Source organism: Teleopsis dalmanni, chromosome 2, assembly GCF_002237135.1.
Source record: "Teleopsis dalmanni isolate 2A chromosome 2, ASM223713v2, whole genome shotgun sequence".
NCBI lineage: Eukaryota > Metazoa > Arthropoda > Insecta > Diptera > Diopsidae > Teleopsis > Teleopsis dalmanni.
In genome coordinates this window covers 17,265,519-17,278,339 of record NC_051847.1, presented here as the reverse complement: position 1 = coordinate 17,278,339, position 12,821 = coordinate 17,265,519, and positions in this window count along the sequence as shown.

Sequence of the window (12,821 nt, the reverse complement as noted above, 5' to 3'; positions counted from 1 at the left end):
CTGTTGTTTTAGACAATATTTAGTACAGAATATTTATTTCAAATGCAGATACTTGTATTTATACAATTGAGATAATATTTGAGAACATTTTATTTGCTAAACATTTAATTAACTTAAATTATATATTGGTATTTGATATTAAAATAACAATAATAACATTTAATACTTTTTGTTAATAATTGTTATAAAATTGTAACGGATAATAGATAATAAAATATTTAGTAGTTTATATAATTTACAATAGCTTTTGTTTTCCGTAGTAAGGGTACATTCGGGCACCGTGTTTAAATTCCACATATAATAAACGACTAATTTTTAAATTTTTAGGCCCCATTAAATTTATCAATCCTTTATTTCATTTTGAAACATTTTTTCTGATAAAAGATATTACATATTTAATCAACGTATGAGATTGTTTCTTATTAATTGTTTCGAATATTACACACATTTTTTTAAAAAGCCATTATAATTTGTCAACTTCCGATTATTAAATAATAGTTCCTCATATATGAGTGCCTTTTGGAGGTCAGTGCTAATGGAATTTTATATGAAAAACCGAATTCTTTTTGGAAACTTGTTTAAATTTTCAAGCGATTGCCTTGGAAAGTGACTTTCCTTCCTAGAGCAATACAATACCAAACAGATCCTTTGATCAAAACCTCAATATATATATATATATATAATGGTATATATATGCTATATATGTAATTGATATATGTATTGATTATAACATTTTCAAACTTCACCTGTAAAAACACTAAACCACTAATCCCGAACCACTGAAGATATATATATTTTGTTATATATTTTTAAAAATTTAATTTGATTATTAATGTTTTGTATAAAATACTAATATTATTATTATTATTTAATATCAGTGCATATACTACGGTATCCTGTAAACTAAGGATACCGTAGTATATAAATACTGCCGTAAACTCGCCATGTAAAAGTGTATTGAAACCATAATCATTAATAAACATTTGTATAATTATATTATTTTGAAATATATAACATTTAATCAGTGTATTTTTTAATTTAATTTTTTATATTTTCATAAATCATAAATCTGTTGATTAATTACTCATTTAACAGTAGCTCGCTAATCTTTGGTTGGTTTGATAATTCTGTTTTACAAATTTAAAAAAAAACGTAATACCAGGTATTGTATAGATTTATGTACATTGAGTTCAAAAAACCAATATTTGTATCCGCCCCAACGGCAGTACTTGAAAACAAACTTGAAAGTGAAAGCAAAAACCAAATGTCTAATTACCTACTGAAATCATGTCAAATGCCAAAAAAAATTTATGATGTATGATTAAACGTAAAATATACATAAATTATTTTAAATACATATTGATTTTTTTAAAATAAAAACCGTTTTTCATTACTTTACTTCATTTTTAATAATGCAATGCAGTAAATTCTATATTTTACAACAAACAGATATTACAATAGCATAATTAACTAATTGATTAATTGATCTAAAGATTTAAAGCCTTTATAGATTATAGATAAATTAATATATGTAAATTAAATTTAAAAATAAATTATAAACCAAATATACCATAACATATAAAATTGTCGCCAATATTTTCCTCAATTTAGAAAACTACAATGCCTTCCTTATATAGTCAAATGTAAAAATGTATCTACTCAAATATTTCTTACGCACAATCTTAGACAATAAACAAACAAATTTGTTTTAAATTGAAAATCAAGGTCATGCAAGTGTTACCGTTACGCCCTGATTAGCTCGGTCTTTTTTAAAACTAAACGAATTGGCTCCGCTACTGTTGATGGTGCTGCAATTAGATTCACTTGTTTCAAATGTTATCTTCAGATTGTAGTACCAAGTTTAATTGCACACATTAATTACATTTCAGGTGTTGGCGTGTCTAACAATAATGAAGATTTATAGGTTAATACTATAATTAAAATTTTTCATCATTTTAACAGATTCTAATATTTGCTATTATATTCCATTGTCATTATAATGCATATACTGTTATAAAAATTATCCAAAATTAGTATTTTCATAGTTTTGTATAAATTTCTGTCATTTGCAAAAACATAATACAAGGATTTTTATTACAACACAAATATAAATCAAAGAAATTATCCATTTCGAAGGTAAACATAAATAAAACTTTTCAGTATTATATATTTTAAAATTTTATTTGTGTTTCGTAAATTAACTACACAAATATAAAAATTTGAAAAACATTTCCTGATAGAGTGCTTACATTCCAATTCTCTATATAGACTTATTTCGCACATAAAAAAGGAAGCATACAGACTAATGAAGCTTTGGGAAAATTAACTATATATTTTGCGGAATTATATGATAACACTAATATATCAATACACAGTCAACAATTAAGAACGAGACCATGAATTTAAATTTGTAGAAGCTTTAATACCTCTTACCTACCTCTATCATGAATTCAAAAAATTTACTGCCCTACAAGCAGCAATGTTCGTCTTTTTCTGGTAATTTGTATGTCATTTCGTTCCTGGTATCTCCAACGTTATATATCATATGTCACGTTATAAGAATTGATGGTCATCAAATAATGCTGTCTAAGTTCCTAGTATATATGGTAGCTAATCTAAACTCAACTAAATACAATTAATATTAAATTCCAAAAAAATTCTTAAAAATAAGTAATATGTTTTGTTTAATGTGCGATATTAATAAATTTATGGAAAAATTACCATTCATCTATGTTAAAACTTGAGATTTTGATCTATTTAAGAAATAAACCGATAGGTAGTTAATCGTTTAATTTGTAACATCGAGCTGATTAATGTGTTTACTTTACTAGTTCACGATTACTTTTTATTGCGTAAAATTTTTACATTATTTTAAATATGTGAAGGCTATAAAACTTTTACATGCATACATAAATAGTTGATAACCATAAATATATGCACTATGCAGGAATAATAGAACATAAAATATATAAATGTTTCCAGAAAAATGTGCGAACATTCAAGTCAAGTACGAGTTTGGGTCAGTTGGTTTAGGTGCGCTGACTCTGAGCTTCAAATTTGACAGGATACGAGTTTGATTATTTACGAATAATTAAATAAATGAATTATTTCCAAGACAGTCTCAAAAAAAAAAAATTATTTACGAATAATTAAATAAATGAATTATTTCCAAGACAACGAATATTGGCAATATTCAAAATAGCTGTATGGTCAGCCGAAAATTCAATTAATTAAAATAATATAAAATGAATTGTAACTATTGTAGTTTACTGCTGTTCGAAAAACCTATTTATAAATGTTTTATCGCAATTAAGTTGTTTTAAAATATATTTATATCACTAGTATTTGTAATTAAATTACAAAATTTAAAAAGATTTTAGAAATATAATAGATAATCCTTAATAAGATTATTTATTTTTTATAACTTTTCTTTCTGAATACTTTTCTACAGTTTTTTCTTTCTGTTAAAAACTCTAGTAAATACTTATATATGCATATATACATACATTTAATTGCATTTTATAAAATACAGTTTAATTTAGAAAAGCTGTTGACCTTTGCCTAAAATTTCCACACTCGTATTATTTATTTGCAACATGTTTTAATAGATATTTGCAACACAAAACTCCTTTTTTTTTTTTATAACGACTTTTAAATAATAAACTAAATATCTACAATTTTTATGCTGGCCAGTAAGAAAAGGTGTGGCAGCACAAAATTATAATTAAACAACACAATATGTATAAAATATGCAGTTATATCTCATTTTTCCTTTTGCTCTATTTTTTGACTTGTTATTAAAACAACATTTACTAAAGTTAACAATATCCAACACAAAAGTATTTAAATGCTGCGAACATGATCACAATTGGTATTTTTTGATTTCATTCATATCACTCTTTACCACTAACACAGGTCGTAAGACAAGCTACAAAAACTATTTCTGTTACGTTTTTCTAAAAATGTCTAAACAATTTCAGAATAATTACCAGTAGAGTACATTTTGTAACTTTTCTTGCACGAGCTAATGTGGATTAATTGTCATTTTTACTTTACCCTAATATGACTAATAATTTCAAATTTTTACTAAATATAAATTAAATTATTCAAAATTACTTCACTTTTGATTTAGTTCACTGACTCTATTGTCTTCCACTTCAACAGGTTTTTTTAAACATTTTTGTAATTTGAACTAAATTAAATTAATTAAAACATATATTTCCTAAGATTAGGTATGTATATTATGAAACATTAAATGTTGATTGTTAACTGACTGCTGATTTTGCAAAATTTTGGTAGTTTTATGGTACAATTTTTGAATTTAAAAACTATTTTTAATATTGTATATGATATATTATATTCAACAATGTAATATGTAGCAGCAATATTACTAACTGACAGTCTATTTCATAAGAATTCATTTATGGATTGAATTTACATTCTACTAACTTATAACCGTTAAACTTATAACATAAATAACACATAACATTTTCTAAATCAAAACAAAAACAAAATTATTATTATAATTTAAAATATTAACAGTCCAAATATCTCAAACTTCTAAAAATTCGATCATATAAAGGAATTCTGCAGGCATAAGTGCGTAAATTAGTTATTAAGTGAAGCTAGTTACTACCAAATAACAAAAAAGTATTTCTTTCTTATTTATATTTTAATATCCTTTTGAATATTGGTAAACATATACATAAAATTCAATATGAACCTATTTAAAACGTGTAAAATAACGAATAATTTAATATATTATCAATATATCATCAAAATCGTTTAGTAAAGTGATCGAGTAAGTCATTAAAAATAATAAAAATCAAAATAAGTCAATTTTCAATACTAAAGAATATCTAACGAAATTTTACAATTTTAATTTTCATTACTTATTCAAGGGTAATATATCTTATAATAAGCTAGGTTATTACGACAATCCTAAGGAACCAAGGATCCACGTAATTTAGCAATTCTTGTTAGCCCAATGTTTTGCCTTATACAATTATAAAAAATTAAAACTATTTTGAACATTTAACAAGGTCTAAGCAGTTCTCTTGCAATTGAGTAAAATCGTCTAATATGCAATTCCTTACCATATTCAATCTATCATATTTAACGACATGCACTGGACAATGACAAATTAGACTTGAAACACTTTATTTGTTCTAATAGTTGTGGCTTATGGGAACTCTTGCAATTGAGTAAAATTCTCTAATATGCAAACCCTTACAATATTCAATCTATCATATTTAACAACATGCACTGGACAATGACAAATTAGACTTGAAACACTTTGTTGGTTCTCTCAGTTGTGGCAATAGTATTGAAATATCATATTTAATCTTCTAATACAATTTCCTATCTGACAGTGATCTGTCATATCATATTTTAATCAAGAACGATCAACTAGTGAGCAGATGTTTGAATATCCTGGATTCTTCCCATCATGTATAATATTTACAATATATTGTATATCTTCGTACAATTTTTTTTCCTGTAATTTAAAAAAGTTACTGATATAGTTATTCAACTAGAGAACTGTCGAATAGAAAATAACTTATGAAAAAATTTACGGGAGTTTACAGGAATTATGGCACTAGTTTACAGCCAAAAACTTCCAAAAGTGAGACCTACATTTTCTATAGTGCAATTTTCCGTAGAACTCAAAAATCATAATGATTTTTTACGTTGTTAAACCGTTGTTTTGATTTTTCTTAAAACATCACTCTGCATATGCCCCAATATCTTTTTTTTGTGAATTTACTGTGTATATCAGCTGAAACTTGTACGAATATTTTATGCTACATAACAACAATGAGACTTAATTGGTTTAGGTGCTATAGTTAGAAATGTACAGATGAAATATTTTTTTACGCTTTTTTCAACTTTTTCGATTTTCAATGTGATAGGACTCCTACAGAAATATTCAAAATAAAAATTTCAAAAATTATGCGAAATTTTTTAGATTCGCCCAAAAAAGTGGTTTTTATTAACAATTTAAACCAATGCACCAAATCATTTTCTTGAAATTATTTTATGAAATTTAAAGTACAAATGCAGACCTGACTCATATACGAACAATAAAAGACTAAATTCTTTATGATGTGAAGTAATAAGGATACCTATTGAAATCCGAAAGTGACGCTGTGTAATAGGCAAGCACGTTAACACTAGAACCATTGTACATTACACTCTAGATATGACGAACAATATAATGCCAAACTCTTCCTTTGTTTTGAATACATTTTAATCACAACATTCGTTATTCGAAGAGAACACTTTTGATAAATTTGTTATTTACAAATATTTCACCATCCGTTATAACGTATATTCCTTGAACTGTGATCTATTGCTAATCTAATTTTGAATAGTTGTAGTGATCTGCAAAAAAGTTAATAACGCGGACAAGAACTAAGAATGATGAGTATGATATCTATATGCTGAAGGTTTTCATAATTAAGGAATATAATGTTTCAATATATTATATATATATTAAATATAAATACTAAATTTTAATATAAAAAATAATACAACTAAAATTACTTCAACACTTTGACATTACATACCTTTTATCACTTAATTAATTTATTTTAACCGTATCAAATTGAAATGAAATTCACAAAAAAAATATGCGGTTTAAATACCATTTTTTAATGAAAAACATTTTTATTAGTAAATAAAAACAAAATTAATTATTTTGATTGTTAAACTTTATTATCATACTTAGCATTCATAATATTGAGATTATAAAAGAGTGTATATCTACATTAATTAAATGAATGTGTAGAGGGTAACATCGCAAAGGTAAAAACATTTTTTAGTTTTATAAAATATTAGCTTTATTATTAAAGTTAGTGAAATGAAAGCTAACTTTATTTCTCATAGTAAAATATTAAAATTAAGACGAGTGTAAATATTTTTTGTTTAAGTTTATTCACGAATGAATTGTACATAAATTTACAAAAAAATATGTTTATGACTATTATATGTTAGCACTCATATGCTTTAAAATTTAAGTAACGCGACTCAAGTAATATGAACAACTTCATATTTAAATTTTTAGTACTGAATTTTATTTAACACTAGCCTATTTTAAATATCAATTTAAATTCTTTATTTCTGCTCCAATTTATTTTCTTTGGTCTGCTGGCTTTGTCACACGAAAAAGCTGATATAAACCTTACCAAACCCAAGAGGTATTTTATCTGTGAAAACAAGAGTTGTGATCTTTTCATATATTAAAAATATTGTTTTAATTAGAAAATTTCTCTTTATGCTGCTTTACACACAATATATGTCTTTTTTTTTAGATAATTTACAAAAATTATTAGATATCTTTTTTAATTAATGTCAATGCCTGAGTGCATTATTAATCATTTGTATTTTTAAAATATATTAACATAAAACCAGAAAGTTTGATTGACTGAACTACATAAAAAATCATTATTAATCAAAAAAAGCTAATAGCGCAATCTTGAAGTATCTATTATTTATTAGTTTGTGCATAAAAAACAAAAATAATGTGCCATTTTTTGTTCAATTCGTACGCCAAAATAACTTGGGTTGTTTAAGAAAAACAAAATATTTTTAGCTCAACCGTTCAAGTTCAAAGTTTAAGATTGTCTACAAAATAGACAAACACCTAATTTGCATTAAATTGTAAACTTTCAGTTTTTCTTTTATTTTAACTTTCGCTTTTAAACAAGTTTGGTTGACTTATACAATGTATTGTTAAAGTTTTTATATTCAGAAAAACTTTACATTTAAAAACACACCTATACGCAAGAAATAAATATTTGGTTTCTTTACAAAAAAATCCATCGTGCGAACAAAGAAATTATTTTATTTACTAAAATCAACAAATTGCCAAAAAAAATTTATATTCATAATAAAAAACTACAAATAGCAAATAAAATTGAAACCGCACAAAGCTTCAAATTAATATTGATTTTAATGTTAATTGTATGGCTTGCAAACCATAAATTAATTAAAAACTTACCTTAAGTAAATAAATTACATAGAAAATGCAACCTTATTTATATTTATTGCACTCAGTGCAATATGGACTATAGAATAAAGAGGATGACGCAGATATAGTTTTTGTAATATTAATTTATGTTAGATCGTTATCCTGATGATGACTCTCAAGGAGAGTCGAGATATACAGTATTATGAAAAATATTAAACGTTGAATTGTTTGACATTAAAGGGACCTATAACCGATTTAAAAAATATATAAAAACCATTGTAAAATAAAGGTCGATAAATAAATTAAAAAAATAATTATATAATTTTACAAAATTTAAAAAAAAAGATAACTAATACCTGTCAGATATATTTTCATAATAAAAGATTAAAGACGAAACAGAACTTTGTGCAAAATGAAACTTTCAATTAAAATTAAAGTATTAAAATTAACGCTTCTATATGAGGGAACTGTAAATGACTTATATATTTATTTGATAATATTTCTTCATAAAAACACTAGCGTTGAAATTTATTATTAAATATCACATTTATCGACAGAAACCACTGATCATGAATATTTGGAAATATTCAAAACATATATAAGATCAGAATAAAAATTTGATTTAATAAGAAATCTAATTTGTAATTTAAAAATTTGCTCACAAATATCTATTTTCAAAATATCATATATATATATAAACATTTTAAATTCTGTTATAAGAAAACTATAGGAATCTTTGGAATGCATCGCCTTACATTAATTACAGATTAAATAATTTTAATAAATTTTTAATATGCTATTTCTATAATTTTATTTTTCGATCTTTGGACCCACCCCATTGAATTGGACAGGTTTCTCCGTCCAGACCCGGGTTTGTGTTCAATTTAAATCCCACCCACCTCAATCTACTCCTTATCCCTATACCTCACCCTTAATCCATTACCCATCCACATGTATTCCACCAATATTATCATCTTGTAAATCCTTTGATGTTATCTGTTTAGAGGTCCTAGGGGACTACAACAACAACAACTACATTTATATTCATAAGTAATGAATTATCCTTTGAAACTTCTGTAAATAATTATTTATAGTACTATTTGATAATTATGATGATAAGGGATGAGATATCAATTTATGATAGTTTTCTTTACTTTATTAATTACTTCCGGGATTGATTTTATTTTATACTATGCAACATCAAATGCGTTGTGTAGTGCTGTCAATGTAGTAATTTTCGTCAAATTTTATTATAATTATATTTTCAAATGCATTCAATGAACTTTCAAACATTTCCTTTCACCAATCATATATGAGCTTCGATTCAAATTTAAATACGTGGGATCTCACACAAGTTTTTTAGTTGACAAAAGTGAATAAAAATCATAAAAACATTTTGATATGCATATCTGTTGCAATAATATTACTACAACACCAAGGTTTTTTTAAAAAAAATGGTTAATAAAAATTTATGTTTTGCTTTTGCAAGACTTGTAGATAAATAAAACACGATTCTGTAAAACAATTGGAAATAGAAATACCATATATGATGATGTCTCTTCATCAGATAAACTTGATTGTACTCGAATTGATATTGATTTTCTGGACGAAATAGTATCAAATATAAATATTATCAGAATTGAAATGCTTTAAATTCATTTGAATTATTTTCTTATTAACTAATTTCCTTCCTAAATAATATGAAATAAATAAACTTAGTAATACAATTTAATAAGAAATTTTGTGGCAAAAAATCTATTTCAAATAGACTTATTATCAAATGGATAATATTCAGGAAATTTTTTTTTTTTATTCATTATTGATTCAAAGGAATTCAGCAGTTACAAAATGTTATAAAACAAAAAAAATTTCAGATAAAATATAAATTGACAATAACATATTTGTTGTGTGTCAGCTTACCATACAAAAAATGATGCATATTATTAACATTATTATTCATATAAATTCTTCAATAATTAATCTTCTCTAACTTAAAACACTTTTCATAAATTTGTACAGGTTATTAGTATTGCTACCATTTTTTTAGACTTCTTCTTCGGACAGAAGTGCTTGTGTTCTCTGAAAATCGTGCATATTCCAATAATATGACTTATATTTTCTATTTCATGACGATTACAGAAAGAACAATCACGTTTAGATGTATTAAATTCTCTGGAGTTTAAATTAAAAGGACAACCCCTGCATTTAAAAAGTACGATCCCGACCTAGCATTCGCAACAAAGGATTCATGTTCACTCCGTTTGTATATAACTATAATATTATTGTGACTTATTGGAAATTAAACTATTTGATTACTGAAATTTGTGTTATATGAGTATTACGTTTTTAATAATTATTACGAAATTTGTTTAATCACAGTTTTTTCAATTAAACTACATACATTACATTTCTATTTTTTTACTAAAAACTAAATGGAAATCGGGCACTTGCTTATCTTATATATAAAGAACATTTTTATTTATTTATTTGTTCTCTTTATCTTTATCTTTATCTTTATCTTTATCTTTATCTTTAGGATCACAATAAATAAAATTTATAAAACTTTAAATTTTAAAATTGTTTCTACAAAATATAGTACTTTAAATGCTGACATATTTGATACATATATTTGACAGAACTGTAACGTATCATAAGAAGAAAATATACTCTCTTTGGTTATTTGGATTTTGAAAACAAACCAAGCAATGGATGACTGTTAAATAATTATTATAGCAACAATTATTTTGCCGCTATATAAAGTTTTTAAAAGCAAACATTGCAGTTTTTTTAAAAGGCATATGTAAATTATATTCAATAATGTGTAATCACCAACTTTTACAAACCACGCATTGTGTTCTCTCAACAAATTATTTTCCATTTATGGAAATCTAGGAATGAAGATATATTTTCAATTTATTTCAATATCTATAGTCAAAAGTTTACTTATTTGAGAACACTCTTTTTAATTATTTGTTGTAGCTGTTGTACTTTTCCTTACGACTGGTAGAATTAAAATTCAAATCAGATCGGTTATTGATCGTTAATGGCGAGTTTCTCCTATAGCAAAACCTGCTGCTGCTGGAATCTTTTAAGTATTAAATAAACGAATAATGTTACTAAATTAATCAAAATTTTCTGATATGATTCGTTTTTAGGGAACTGATATCAGACTACATACTAATGGTTTTCTTTATATATGTATTTTCTAGTTACAAAAATGTTTGATTACGTTATCAATAAATATGTTTCTCTCAAAGTTCTTAACATTAATTCAGTCCTTATAATGGAACTAGTTTAAAAAAATGAGACTTAATTAATTGACACCACCCATAAATTATTGTATTTAAACATTTATTTAAACATTATTTAATTATATCTGCACTTTAGAAGTTAATCATATGTTTTCATTAAATTCATTATTAAGTGATAACTTTGATTACCATACATGTTTTAATGAAACATAAATGACTCAATAAAAAGTGATACATATAATCTCTATATTTATATATTAAATATCAAATAAATCTTAAAAATTAATTAGCTTTTAAACGGAAATTTGCACATGCGTTTTTTAGTAAATTTTTAAAACATCAAGGTGAGCAACTATCTTAATATGAAATCGTATTTAAGTATGAAAACAATCAAGTTCAATATTTTAATAAAAAGACTAAGTTTAAAACCATTTTAAAGAAAATTTCAAAAACTGAAACTCATTTATAAATAATTTTACTTATTAATTTAAAATTAACTTTATTTAATTTGAATTGGCTACTAAAACAATATATTAACAATATTAATACGATCCGAATTGAAGGGCACACCTATTTTACAAGGGATTTTAGTAATAACAGCTTCTGCCCGAAATATTAGATTTTTAAGTTAAAAACTTTTCTGGAAAACTGTTAAAATATCAAGCCGATTATATTAATAAACTAATCTCATTATACAAAATAAAAATTAAAGGTGAGTTGTTTTTAAAGAAGATATATATCGCTTTTGCTTACACCTGACAAAAACAACGCATAGACAAATCAGAGTGCTGTTTGAAACTGTTCAAGCAAGATAAAAAGGGTTTCTGTCCTGAATAGATAAAATACGAATCTAATACTTAACAGCTTAAACAAAAAAATTGTCAGTATAATTCTGAACGTATAAATATAATATTAACTAATTAAGCAATTTCTAAATTAAAATTTTTTAAACTCAGATATATTTTTACCGCATATAGAGAGAGCTATAATAAATAATGACTTCAATATATTCAAGCCATATATGCCATGTATATATGTATAAGAATAAAATTATAAGAGATGAATAGTTTTCGTATCGATATCAAATATTTATAAATTTACAATAAACTGCATAAGTAAATATTTTAATTTATTTAAACAAAATTTTTCATTTATTAATTTAGTTTTGTTCTATTATAATTTTAAAATTTGGCTTTCTCTGATATTTAAAAAATGTTATATTTAAAAAATATAAGAACAAGAGAAATAATTTGACAAAAAACGTTTTTTAACTTATTAATGTTTAACTATTTATAATAAAGCATTTTATCATTTTAATATACGACTATATTAATAAATTATAAATAAATTATAGTAAAGTTTAATATCTATTGATGAGAAAATAACCTGACTGCAACTTTTAAGTAATTCTCATATAAAAAATTTGCATTTATTCATTACAATACAACTCGTGCAAAGAACTGAAAAAGCAAATGTCAGATGTTGACACTGTCACTGTCAAGGTACAAAATAGTAAAATATATAGTAAAATACAATTTATTAATATAACGATGATAATAAATTTCAAAACATGATAAAACAATAGAAAAGGTTTCAAA